The 13,047-nt window shown below is 26.6% G+C and overlaps 1 protein-coding gene across 2 annotated transcripts in view; it reads right to left on the reverse strand.

Moving 5' to 3' along the window:
- LOC100200642 (uncharacterized) overlaps positions 1-13,047 on the reverse strand; it is a 111,713-nt gene that overhangs the window by 96,758 nt on the left and 1,908 nt on the right. The window contains exons 1-3 of one of the 2 annotated variants that reach the window (XM_065806073.1): positions 2,451-3,208; positions 1,566-1,628; positions 1,401-1,461 (exon numbers count right to left, since the gene is read on the reverse strand). The gene's annotated coding sequence lies outside the window, so the exon portion shown is untranslated. Of the gene's footprint in view, positions 1-1,400; positions 1,462-1,565; positions 1,629-2,450; positions 3,209-13,047 lie in introns of those variants that run through there. The other variant, XM_065806072.1, reaches the window with a different exon arrangement.

Consider the following 13,047-nt stretch of genomic DNA (forward strand, 5'->3'; position numbering starts at 1 on the left):
TCAAAACACTTCCACATAATGAGCCTACATAAAAACCAGTAACTAATGTTAAGCTCGTTTAATGTTGAGAATTAAAATGACACTAATTTATTTCTTGTTATTATTTTTTTTATTAAGAAAATCAGAACAAAACAATGTAGTTCAAGTAAAAATTAATTTTTGATTATTGAAATTAATTTTTACAATTCAATAATTATGAAAGTCCATTTACGACACTGAAAGAATATTTTAGTTAAATTCACATGCAAGTCATTTATGTAATCAAATTACACATTTCTAAATTCGTAGAGACATTGCAATTTATGCATATTTTTTAATTGACTAAAATGCTAACCTTTAAATATCTCGAAAGCAGAAATAATGGACTTACATCACTTTCAAAATAAACGGTCCATATTGTTGTTTTGATTATGTAAAAATAATAAATTTTTTTTTGATTTGAGAGTGATCAATATAAAGTGAAATAATCGCAAAATAGATCAATAAATAAATAAATAAAAAAGTAAGATGAAAAAAAAAAACTTTTTTACGGTACTTGAAGTTTCATACCATTTGCAGCAAATCTGATCTTCATTGTTCAAATAATGAAACAAATTAAGCAAATTGTTTTTATATTTTCTTAAACAAGATAATACAACCAAAAAAAAATTGCATATAGGGAACACCCTCTTTTGTCCAAAATAAGGGGAAAAAACAGGCAAAAAACGACCTTTGGATCTATTGAGGGAAGTCATGGAATAATCTAATCATGAAAAAAAAATTTATATATATATAAACATATATATATAAATTAGTAAAAAACACTTATCTAACTTTTTTCTTCAACTTTAAGTTTTACCATTGCTGGATCATCAGGAAGAGTTCTCTTCCTGATGATCCAGCAATGATGAAACTTAAAGTTGAAGAAAAAAGTAAGATAAGTGTTTTTTACTTATTTATTATTGCTCTGTTCTTTAAGAATATTGAGCACTCTATTTGTAAAATACACTAACATAATTTACATATATATTTGTGTATATATATATATATATATATATATATATATATATATATATATATATATATATATATATATATATATATAAATTAGTAGAAAATCACTTAACTAAATTGTTTTTCATTTTACACTGTGTTTCATCAATAAAGACTTATCAGAAATAAATGATTAAATTAATAAAACTTCAATTTATACCAAAAATTAAATTACAGGAGATCGCAAATGTCTTAACTACTGTAAATTTTCACACATTTGTGGAATTTGCTGACACTATTAGAAAAAGAATTCTTTAGAAATGATTACTTATGCATTTTTTTTAAAAACATTTTATAAAAAGGGGGATTTTGTAGCAAATAAAATCCATAAATTTAAACAATTAAACAAAATCATACATAAGACATACCATTATTATTTTCAGTAATGTGATTATAAAATACACAACCAGATTTGCAAGAAGAAGAGTTCTAAAATACAATCAGACTATTATAGTTTTATTATAAAAGATTTTTAGATATTAAAACAAATTACTTGGTTATTAAAATAAGTGGAAATTTCATATTAAACTTACATTGCAATTTGACTGAAAGTATGTATAGTTAAAAGGAAATTTAAGGTTGCACACTGTCATACACTAAAAATAAAAATACTTATACAAAAAAAAGTTATATAAAGTATTAGTATATATTTAAAGTATATATAAATAATTGTTAATAATTGTTTTTAAAAATGAAATTAAAATTTTAAAATGTTATAACTGTTTTTTAAAATAAAATTAGTTTTTATTATAGACAGAGAAAGTTCTTTAGTCATGGTAAAAGCAACTTTGGAAGAAAACTTTTATATAAAACCTCAAATTTAATTTTAACAACTACAAGAAGACATAATATGAAAATTAGAAGAAAAATATATAACAAAGGCTCAAAAATGAAACAAGATTGCTTTGATGTTCAAAAAAAGAAACAAGCAAAATTATGAAACTATATAAACATTGTTCAATTCAAAAATAAAAAATAAGTATTTTACTAAGTAAAAGGTGTTATAGCTATAATTTTACTCTCTACTCAATAAGTTATGCCATATATATATATATATATATATATATATATATATATATATATATATATATATATATATATATATATATATATATATATATATATATATATTTATATATATATATATATATATATATGTATATATATATATATATATATATATATGTATGTATGTATGTATGTATGTATGTATGTATGTATGTATGTATGTATGTATGTATGTATGTATGTATGTATGTATGTATGTATGTATGTATAATAATAATAATAAATATAATAGGTTGTGGCTAGGAAAGGCTCATAAATCTAAAATGGTAATCTTCCAAGTGATAGTATCATAATAAACTACCAAGTAAATTGATACCAGAAAAAAATTCAGCTTCTAAAAATTGCCTTACCTTATCTATATTGCCATATTTAAGTTTTAAAATTACATTATAAAAACAAATCCAAAAACGCAGAGTGGACCCATGAACACTAAACAGTTCAAAAAAACTCTTTAATCTAATGCTTTGAATATGACCTTTTGTCTTGTCAACCAAACACTTTTTTTTCCCCAGGCAGAGTTTTGTTAATTATACTCCAGAGTAACTAAAGTTTCCTTTCTTAAGTTCCTTTGAATATCTTTGAATGAATTGTGAGAGGGTCACAGCATAATTTATGGTATGCTATTATCATTAGAATATCATATCACGCCTTTTTATTGATGGGTGATATCACGCCTTGTTGGTGATTTATAATACCACGTCTTGTTGGTGATGGGTGATATCCTGCCTGGTTGGTGATAGGTTATATCACGCCTTGTTGGTGATGGGTTATATCACGCCTTGTTGGTAATGGATAGAGAACTAAAGCTCTGTGAACTCATGGTAATCATCTCGTAGAAACTCAAGCTTTTTAGCAGCAAAAATTACTACCTCATCGTATGATATCAGACAACTTTAATGATTCTAACTTTATTAAACAGATGGATAGCTGAATACTAGAAACACTCACCGTAAATTACAAACTGCAAATTATGGTGAGTATAAACTGTTGGAAGATTCCTATATTGTGGTTTTAAGGTCACTTTATATTTGTCTTCATTTAAAATTTTCAAAATTTCAGACTAAATTACATTTTTTCCTAATTTCAGACAAACTTTTTTTCTAACTTAAGTTCAATAAAATAAAAGTCAATAAAAATAGACATTTATAATTAATTTTAATTAAAAAAAATTGAAATGAAATAAATTATTATTAAATCACTTTCCTATACAACTTTATGTATAAAACAGAATTATATGTACAAACAAATAATATGTTGAAAAAATTGAAACAAGTTGCAGTAACAAAGTTTTTGAAAAATGAAAAGAAAAGAAAAATAACAAGCAAATTAGTTATGAGATACAAATACTTGGATATATTATGTAAAACCATGGTATTTTTAAGTGATTAAAATTGAACTATCAACTTATATTTTTAAATTGAAACTTATTTACACTTTATAAAACAAAATTTATATAAATAAAACATTAAATCAGTATTATAATGATTTAATGATCCACTGTTTCACTTATGTAATGAACTATTAACAAATCAATTAACTATAAAAAAATAAAATTAAAATTAAAAATTTTATTAAAAAATGCTGCCATTTTTGTTGTGAATATAACAAGTGAAAATTTTTGCATTTTTAGATAGTTGACTCTTATTTGTTATTAATCGTAGACCAACACAAAATTATTTTAAATCTATAAGATGTCTTTTCCTAATTATTTTATAAATATATTCAAGCTTAAAAAAGTAACAACCTGCTTAAATTTCAGTCATTTATTTCAGACGTTTTAAGTACCTAAGTTATATTTTCATTACCTAATTTCAATACCTATTAAATTATATTTTCAGTACCTAATTCTAATTAGGTAAACCTTTGCATTTAGCCAAAAACTGCAAATGTAACCTATTTATGTAATGAGGTTAATGATATGTAAAAAATCAGAGAGTAAAATTCAGAGATGGAGTTCCACATGACATAATATATGATAGTAACTAAAGCAGGTGGTAGTTAGTTTGACATGTCTGGCTCTGTTAACAACTGTATTATATTAAGATACTACTATTTAAATACATTATACAATTTACTTTATATAATAAAAAATTTAGATGCAAAGAAATTCTTGTACAGTAGCACTGTAGGTTGTTTTTTGTTTCTTTGGGTTCCAGCATTTAATTGCTTAATTCAAAATTTGAAAATCTTTTTCATGAATTATATTACTAAAAACAATAATTTCTTTGTTTGTTTGAAATATACTATTTTTTTGTTTATTTTACATTGTGCTCTTAAGATTTTGCTATTAACAATTGTACTTGTGGTATTGCAATGAAGCTCGAGCAACATAATTGTTTATTAGTTTCATTTATTTCCAAATAAAACGGAATTTCAAAAAAGTCTAAGTAGCTAAAAGTTATTTGTTCTGAGAGTTTTCCGAGAATTTTCTGAGGAGATTTTTCTTTTTATAATTTAATTTTTTTTTTTTTAATAATAATAGGGGAACGATATAGTTATCTTCAGGTCAATAATCAAAAAGATTTCAAATATATCTACTCAGTTTGAAGTATTTTCAAACTCACTAGATTGTATTTTCAAATAAACAACAAAATTGTTGCAAAGTTTGGTCAGAACTTAGATTTGGGAAGGGGACGGGAAATTTGGTCAGAACCGAGATTTGGGAAGGGGACTAATTTAGTGCGAATTTCATAACAGCAAATCTGCATAAATACGAATTAGCGTAAGTACTAACTGGCGTAATTTCAAACCTGCGTAAAGTGTGAACTGATATAAATGTGAAATACTTAAGTGCGAAGCAGTTGCAAAAACTTGCACAACTGCGAACTTGCATAAGTACGCTGAAAAGAAGTTGCAAATATTGGCATAAGAGCGAACTGCTAGAAGTGCAAGCAAGGACGTATTAGTTAGATGAGCGTTAGGGTGTCCAATTCGGATATCCGAATGTCTGATTGTCCGGATAATCCGCCTAACTTTGACTATTCGCAAATCCAGATTTCATGAAATTATCAGACGATTCGGATAATTTTTATAAAACAATTAATATTAACAAATAAACATTGTTTTTTTTTTCGTACAAACGGCGGAAAACAATAAACATAAGGGATCGTCCATAAACAACGCAACGCCAACAATTTAAAAAAAAAACAGTAGTAGAGATCTTTAGTTCCTTCATGCGACGATTTTCATACTTAAGGCGCTATTTTAATTTTTCATTTAACTTAAGACTCTGCGAGGGAAAACTTATGATCATTTTTGAAAAATCTCTAAACGATAAACAAGTCATTAAAACGATAACCATAAGATGGAAAGTTTAATATAATAGCTATAAAAAATAATAAACTTTCAAATAACTTCATTATATTTATCGTAAAGTAAAAATTTATCTTTATTTTATTAAATTTAAGTATATTTTTTCCTACACTTTGTAAAAATCTTTTGTTGTTACGCTTTGTAGCCTTAAGTTGCAAAGTGCAACCCAAAATCTATCGAAACAAACGACGAGTAACAAATAATTTTAAAGGTGCAAACATTATATTTGAACTAGAAAAAAACATCAAAATCCTAGATCTAATCGAAGATTTTAAAAAGTTTTAAAAACCTAAGAAGAATTATAGGAATGATATTATCTTCTTCAGTCAAGAACAACATTTTACATGGATATGTTAATGAACAAGCGGGAAAGACAACACAGCTGGTGCTAGATGTTAAAAATCGGTGAAATTCATTGATAATCATGCTCAAATAAGGGCGTCCGCAACAAAGATCAATGATGGTCGCTTGACACACACATATTTACAGGATACTCTAGATGAAATTTTTTTTTTTGTCTTTTTTACATTTTGGCTAGTTTTAACAACTTTTTACTCACCTGAATCACTAAAAATGTATAGTTTTTATTTTGCAAACGATGGCTGATGATTTTTTTCACTAGTGTTCGATGACATCTTTTAATTGTATTTTTGAAACGAATGTAAACTTTTCTGTTTTTTATGTGTGGAAACAGTTACGTAATGATTAACCACTTAGAAACAGCTTTTTTTATCAAAAAGTTGCGCACGTTGCAAACACAAAATTTTTATTTTAAAGTAAATTATTATTCATACGGACTATAAATGTTATGTATTTTTAAAATATTCTGTCATTTATAGTTTTTTCTGTTGTATATTTTACCTTGACTTGAATTTTACTTCTAACGATACCTATCCCAAATACGAAAATTGCTAAATTGTGTTTTAACTGTATATAAAGGTTTCTGGAATTTAAATTCGAACAATTGTTTAAAATAATCAACAATAACAACACAACTTTCTTCATAAAAATAATATTCTAAGTATTAAGCTGTTCAAGACAAGTTTGTAGCTTATACGAATTAAAACGTTGGTTAGAACAACAACAACAACAACAACAACAAAAACAACAACAACAACAACAACAACAACAACAACAACAACAACAACAACAACAACAACAACAACAATAACAACAACAACAACAACAACAACAAAAACAACAAGATAATTATTTTCCTCAAAATTTACAATCATCTAATTACAATAATAATAATAATTATAATAATAATAATAATAACAATAATAATAATATTAATAAACATCACATATAAATATTAAACAATTTTAGTTGGTAATAATGACGGTAATCAAAATGTAAATAAAATATAAGTAATATTAACAACACAAATAATAATAATACTAATAACAATAAAAATAACATTCTATTGTAAACCTAACATTTTAAATACAGAATTTTATAATAATAGTCAAAAAGACGGTTTTTAAATTGTGAAATAGAGTTGAGTGATTGAAAATAAAGAGGTAAATTATTCCACGATTAATAAATGCATTTATTTGTAATAGAACTATCACCATATTTTACCGAACAGCGATTTGGGATAGATAATTTAAAGTTACTAAAAGATCGAAGGCGATAACGAGAACTTTTTTTTAGTGGTAAAAAAAATTGGATAATGACGTAGGGAGGTTTACTTGTTTATGATTCCAGACAAATAAACAATTTAATAGATAAACAAGATCATATAAGATCTTAGAATGATATTGTTGAAAGAACATTATTTTTAAAGCCTTGTTTTGTAGGTTAGATAATCTTAAAAAAGCATTAGACTTGCTTTGTCCCCAAACTTGACAATCATATTTAGAAGATGTGATCCAAAAATAGCATGGTATATGATAAGTAAAGTTTCATAATTGACATAGTGGCGAATTTTAGCTTGCACCCCATTTGATCTACACAATTTCAATTCTAATTTTTTAAGATGAGAGAAAAAGGGTAGATTTGAGTCAATTTGGATTTCAAGATATTTTAATGAAACTACGGAAAAGATTTTTTCGTCACTTAATCTAATATTTAGGTTTTAAAACATTTTTGAGTGACTCGATTTGAAAATATTGAGTTCAGCTTTGCTTTTTTTTTATCTTCTAATTCAAAATCTATATTTCAAAATTAAAAATTAAAAAGCAAAGAAACAGCTTCATGAATAAGTTAGAAAAACAACAAGATATGCTACAAATAAGAACAGGGCAGATAAACCAGCGTTAAATAAGACAACAGACTTCTACAACAGTAACAATGAACACCGTTTATTAAAACAATTAGACCGAACCCAAACAGTAATTAACAAGTGCTTTTAATGCCTTTTAATTTTTTTTTATTCCAAAATCTTTTGTATCATTGTTATTTCCATCACTATTGGAATTTCAAAATAAAATGTTTAAAGTATCTTGGCTCTCTGTAATAATGAACAAGAAACCGCTTCAACTGTTTAGTGCTTTTAACTTATTGATAGCAGCGCACATCAATGCTTAATTCTTTTCAAAACTTTGGAAGTTTGGTCCATTACCTGAGGAGTGGAATGATAAATTCAATACTACTTTCTATCCTTCTAAACAACTCTATATTGAAAAACAAAAAATAGATAATAGGAGTCGTGTAAGTTTCATTCAATAACATGCAAAAAAGCTGAAGAAGTTTTTCATTAAGGTTTGGGCCGTGTATGAAACTGTAGAAGGGTCTTGCTTGCAGTTTCAGAAAAGGAAAAAAAAACGCTAGAGTAGAGCATGAAGTAGGTTATGTTTGATTTGTTTTAATCTATCTTTTTACAATTTTACGCAAGCGTCAAATTGTTGTAAAATTTACTACAAGAACAAAGATATGCAAGTAGAGGCTTACAGCTTCTTTTTAAGCTCTGTAGCCCTAACAGCACATAAGTATGAGTTTTGATAAAATTTTTAACTTGCATTTGTTATATAAAAAATTTCTTGGGCTCTTTCTAAGGCCTGAAAAAATAGAAAAAATTTTCGCCAACTTACCACCCCAGGTTAAGTAAAAATATCGCTATCGTTAAAAATTATTTATTTATATATTGTTAGGTACAAAATTTATATAAATTATTTTCCTAATAGTAACCTGGTAGTCAAAAGTTTTAAATTATTTAATCCTGGTATTCAAAGATTTTAAACTAGCTTAACCTGGTCGCAAACAAATAGTTCGAATAATTAAAGAAAAACTGTAGCTCACTTTTTTTCTAGATAAAAAAATTTCGATAAAATTTCATTGAATAATTAAAAAAAATTTCATAACACTTTTTTTATTTTTTAAATACATTTTGTCAAAATTATTACAAGTTAAGTGAAAAAAAATAATTTTTTTTTATAGTAAATGCCATAAGCTAACTCACCCCGTAAAGATTGTGCTAACTTACGTCAAAAGCGTTGTTTTCAATAAGCAGTCTCTAGATCCTGATAAATTGAAATAGTGAGACAATTGTGACTGGAGTGTAAACATAATTTTTTTTTTTTCATACGACCAACTATTTTCTTTGTAAAGTTGAAAGACAGCAATGTTCTAAAAGCTGCATTTTTTTTCCAAAAACACATAAATCCTTGTGGATCATATGCGCATACGCGAATACTCAAAATACTTTAGTGAAAGATAAAATGGTCAAATACATAGGTTTCGTGTAATTTTTTGATGAAAAACTCTAACAATAAACGCAGTTCGTTAACTTACCACAACTCTAAACTTTCTCATCAGTGGTGGATTGAGTTTTTGCGTTGTTAGGGTGGAAAGTAGGGGGGTGGCAGGTGAATAAGTAGGGGGCAACATAGGTTAGGGAAAGCACATTTACCACGAGAAGCATTTTTGTTTTCAGAACCGCACTTGGGATAAATATATTTTATCCATGCTTTTATGCGCCTTTTATCATAACTATTAAGTACGTCTAAGACACTAAATAATTATCGTTATAAAAAAAGAAACAGTGTTATTGCATTGGTTTGGTTATTTAAAAAATATTCAAAATATACATATTACTGAAAACAAGCGTTAAGAAAAAAGTTTACTTTCCTGCTAATTTATAAAAAAAATTTTCTGCGGTATTTTATTTCCAGTGGGTACAGAACGTTTGTTGGACTTATTAACTACATCAGACGAACTTGTGACGTCTATAAGGCTTTGTATAGACGTCTTGTCTGCTAAGTTGAAGCAAAATGATTTATTGATAATTCAAAGTCAATGCTCTTAATAAGCTCGCATTTGATTAAAGTTAATGTTAGTTCATTTGTCATTGTTGACCACATATAATTTTTGATCTTTAGTCTACTGAAATTACTCTCTTCATAAGCAGATGTAGAAGAAAGAGTCAAGTCGATTTTGTAGAGTATAGACAAGTAAAAAAAAAATGATGTCATCTTTTAAGAACGGATGTACGTCTTTCATTTGTAATTCAGTCATCATTGTTGGAGATATTGATACATACACATTTTTGAAAGTAGGACCGGCGCGAGTAGGCTTCAAGTGGAGAGCGGGTTCTATACGGGTTTTTGTCGAAAACATTATTTACAATTAAAAACAAATCTAAATTGCTCCACAATGTTGAAATCAGTTAATTTATAATTTTTTGTTTTTCTTATTTTAAAAAAAAGTTTGCTAAGTCATTCTAGTTTTATCAACATGTGTCACTGTACAGTCACAATAGTTTTTATACACCAAACTATGTTAAAAATGCATTGACTGTGTACATTATGATTATAAGAGTAATTTTCTTTAAACAATACGTCTCTGTTTTTTTTTTGCCATAAATGCGCGCAAATTTGTAAAGTAGGTATGTAAACGATGGTTTATTGTTATCTAGTTTTCTATTTCTGTTTAAAATAAACGCAGAATTTGTGATCAGAAACTTGTATTTTAGTTAGCACCAGTTTACCGGCTTAGGAAGTGCGCGGTAGGAGGGGGGAGCTATTCCCTCACGCTCTATGCTAAATCTGCCACTGTACCTCAGAAACAATGAAAACTTTTAAAAAGAATTTACTGTAATAATTAAGATGGATAAAACAGGCTTACTATTCTGCTGATCAAAAATCCTTTAACTGGTGAAAGCATGAGTTCCAGTACTGTGTATTTTGAATTTTAAAGTTATACACTTCAATGGTAACCCAAATAAAAACGTAAAGCGATGATGTGTTAAACCTTTTCAATTACATCGTTGATTTATCTTAGAGATTTTTTAGAAAGTTGATTACTTAGACGAAGAAAATCAATTTCAAAGATTTTTAGAATGAAGGAAAACATTTTGCTATAACTTGCTATCCTCGGCAACAAAGGTGTTGTGTTTTTGGTTGCCATAAAACCTTTTTGATAAATGCAAATACACAAAATTAATAAGTTTATTTGAAAAAATGCAAAAATTTTACTAGTAAGAATTGTATTGAAACTTTTTACACTAAGTTGCTGTTTTATATCTATATTACAGTGAAGTTCTCAAAAAACCTAACTTGTCTAAATTTTTTGAAATTTAAATATGTTTTTGAGCACTTTATTCGTTTGCGCATACTTACATACTTTGGAGTATGCACTTCTGGAAACGTCGCTAATCATTTAAGGTTACTTATTCCTAAAATTTATCAATATGTGAAACTAATAAATAATTAAGCAATTGTGGCGTAGTTGCTAGAGCGGTAACCTTCTCAATCGATGAGAAATAATTCAGATGAATGCTTTCACAAACGCAGGTTACAGCAGAAAAGTTTGAATTTAATGGCATCAAATTGCAAATCGAAAAAGTATCTAAAATTAATCTACGAGAATTGTTTAGTATGTGAAAATCATGATTCTAGAATGTTTATAACTAGAGCTGCGCATAAACCGTTAGAAGACAAAGAAATTAATCCAAAAAAGAGAAATATGATAGTTTAATGAAAAACTTGCAAATTCTTAATAAACCATAATGATTTGCAGACCAAGATCCATGCTTTGGAGATAAATACATCAAACAATTAGCTAAAACTTTAAATATTTGCTTAAATATTTGTACTTTTCCTTAATGACTGTAGTAAAACTTCTAATGATCTTCAGCCTCTGAGCACTGCTATAAATACCTTAATTGTTTCTACAGCTGAATGCGAGCGTTCTTTTTCTATATGAATATAATCTTATCTACCTCGCGAAACTCTTTATTAATAAAAATTGTGTACTAGAGGTTATAAACACCGTGTTAAATCAGAGTTTGTTAAAAATTGTTTAAGTAGACAACACTTCTTTACAAACAGGGTTGTCTTTGGTATATATTTTTTTTTTGTATATATATATATATATATATATATATATATATATATATTTGATTCCAAACACAATTTTTTTGTAAAAAAAATTAAATATGTGATTCTGATTGATTGAATACTGGGTAATTAAAAAAATTTTCAACGTTTTTCAAAACTTCGTTTTGATATCATTTGATGGCGGAGTTTTTATTTAGTAGAGTTGCGTGTTGAGTTTAATGATGTAATTTGAAAACTTTTTGTTAAAATATAAACAAATTAAATTTTCAAACTATTAAAATATAAATCAAACTATAAAACTTTCAAACTATAAATTTAAAAAATTAATTTTTTAAACTTTTAGAATCATAATGCATAAAACCAAACTTTTTAAAAACAAGAAGTTTGATTTACAATCTACTTTTTTGAGATTTTTGATTATACAAGAGTTAAATATTTGATTAACAACTCATCTAAGATGTTAAGAGATACTGATCCAATCATTGTTTGAAAATTTTAATGATATAAGTGAAACCCATAGCTGAGAATATATATGTGTAGTATTTGAGGAGTATGTGTTTTTTAGGGGAAACTACTGGTATCGTAATTAATATATTTTATTTTTTTGTTTAAAAATTATTTAGTATCCCCCGTATAATTCCTGTATTTTTATATTAAAGAAATACAGGAGTTATACTCTTGTATGATCCAAAAATTATAAAAAAGTAAATAAAAATTAAATTTTTTGTTTTTAAAAAGGTTGAATTTTGCATTATGTTTCCTAAAGTTTCAAAATTTAATTTTAAGTTTGGTAACACCTGATGACTAAAAAATGAGACAAAATTTAAATCAATTTATGTATGCTATTCATAATCATGCAATTGAAATAAATTAGTATATTAGTAGGGAATTTAATACTCTAATAAAATTATATTATAGTTTTAAAATATTAATTAAAATGGCTCCGTATAAAACAAGTTTGCAAGAAGATCTAAGAAAACGCATTTGCCAATTTAGAAATTCCCATCTGGAAAAGCCAAAAATCTTCATAGTAAAACACTTTCTAGATGAAGGAGCATCGAAAGCGACCATATATCGTGCTCTAGAACGTGTAGACAATAATTTAGGCTACCAACAAAAAAAAGGAAGCGGTCTAAAGGCGAAAAAAAAATGGACAAAAAGCACATAGAACAGTTGAAGAAGGCATTTGATCATCATCACGGTGTTTCACAACGTCAAGTAGCTCGAAGATTCGATTGTGACCAATCATGTATATTTAGAATTCTTAAAAACAAGACGAATATTAGATACTACAAGAAGAAAAAGATTCCACATCGAAGCGAAAGCCAACTAGTTCGAATCAAACCTTTGTGTC

The sequence above is a fragment of the Hydra vulgaris genome, chromosome 09, assembly GCF_038396675.1.
Source record: "Hydra vulgaris chromosome 09, alternate assembly HydraT2T_AEP".
NCBI lineage: Eukaryota > Metazoa > Cnidaria > Hydrozoa > Anthoathecata > Hydridae > Hydra > Hydra vulgaris.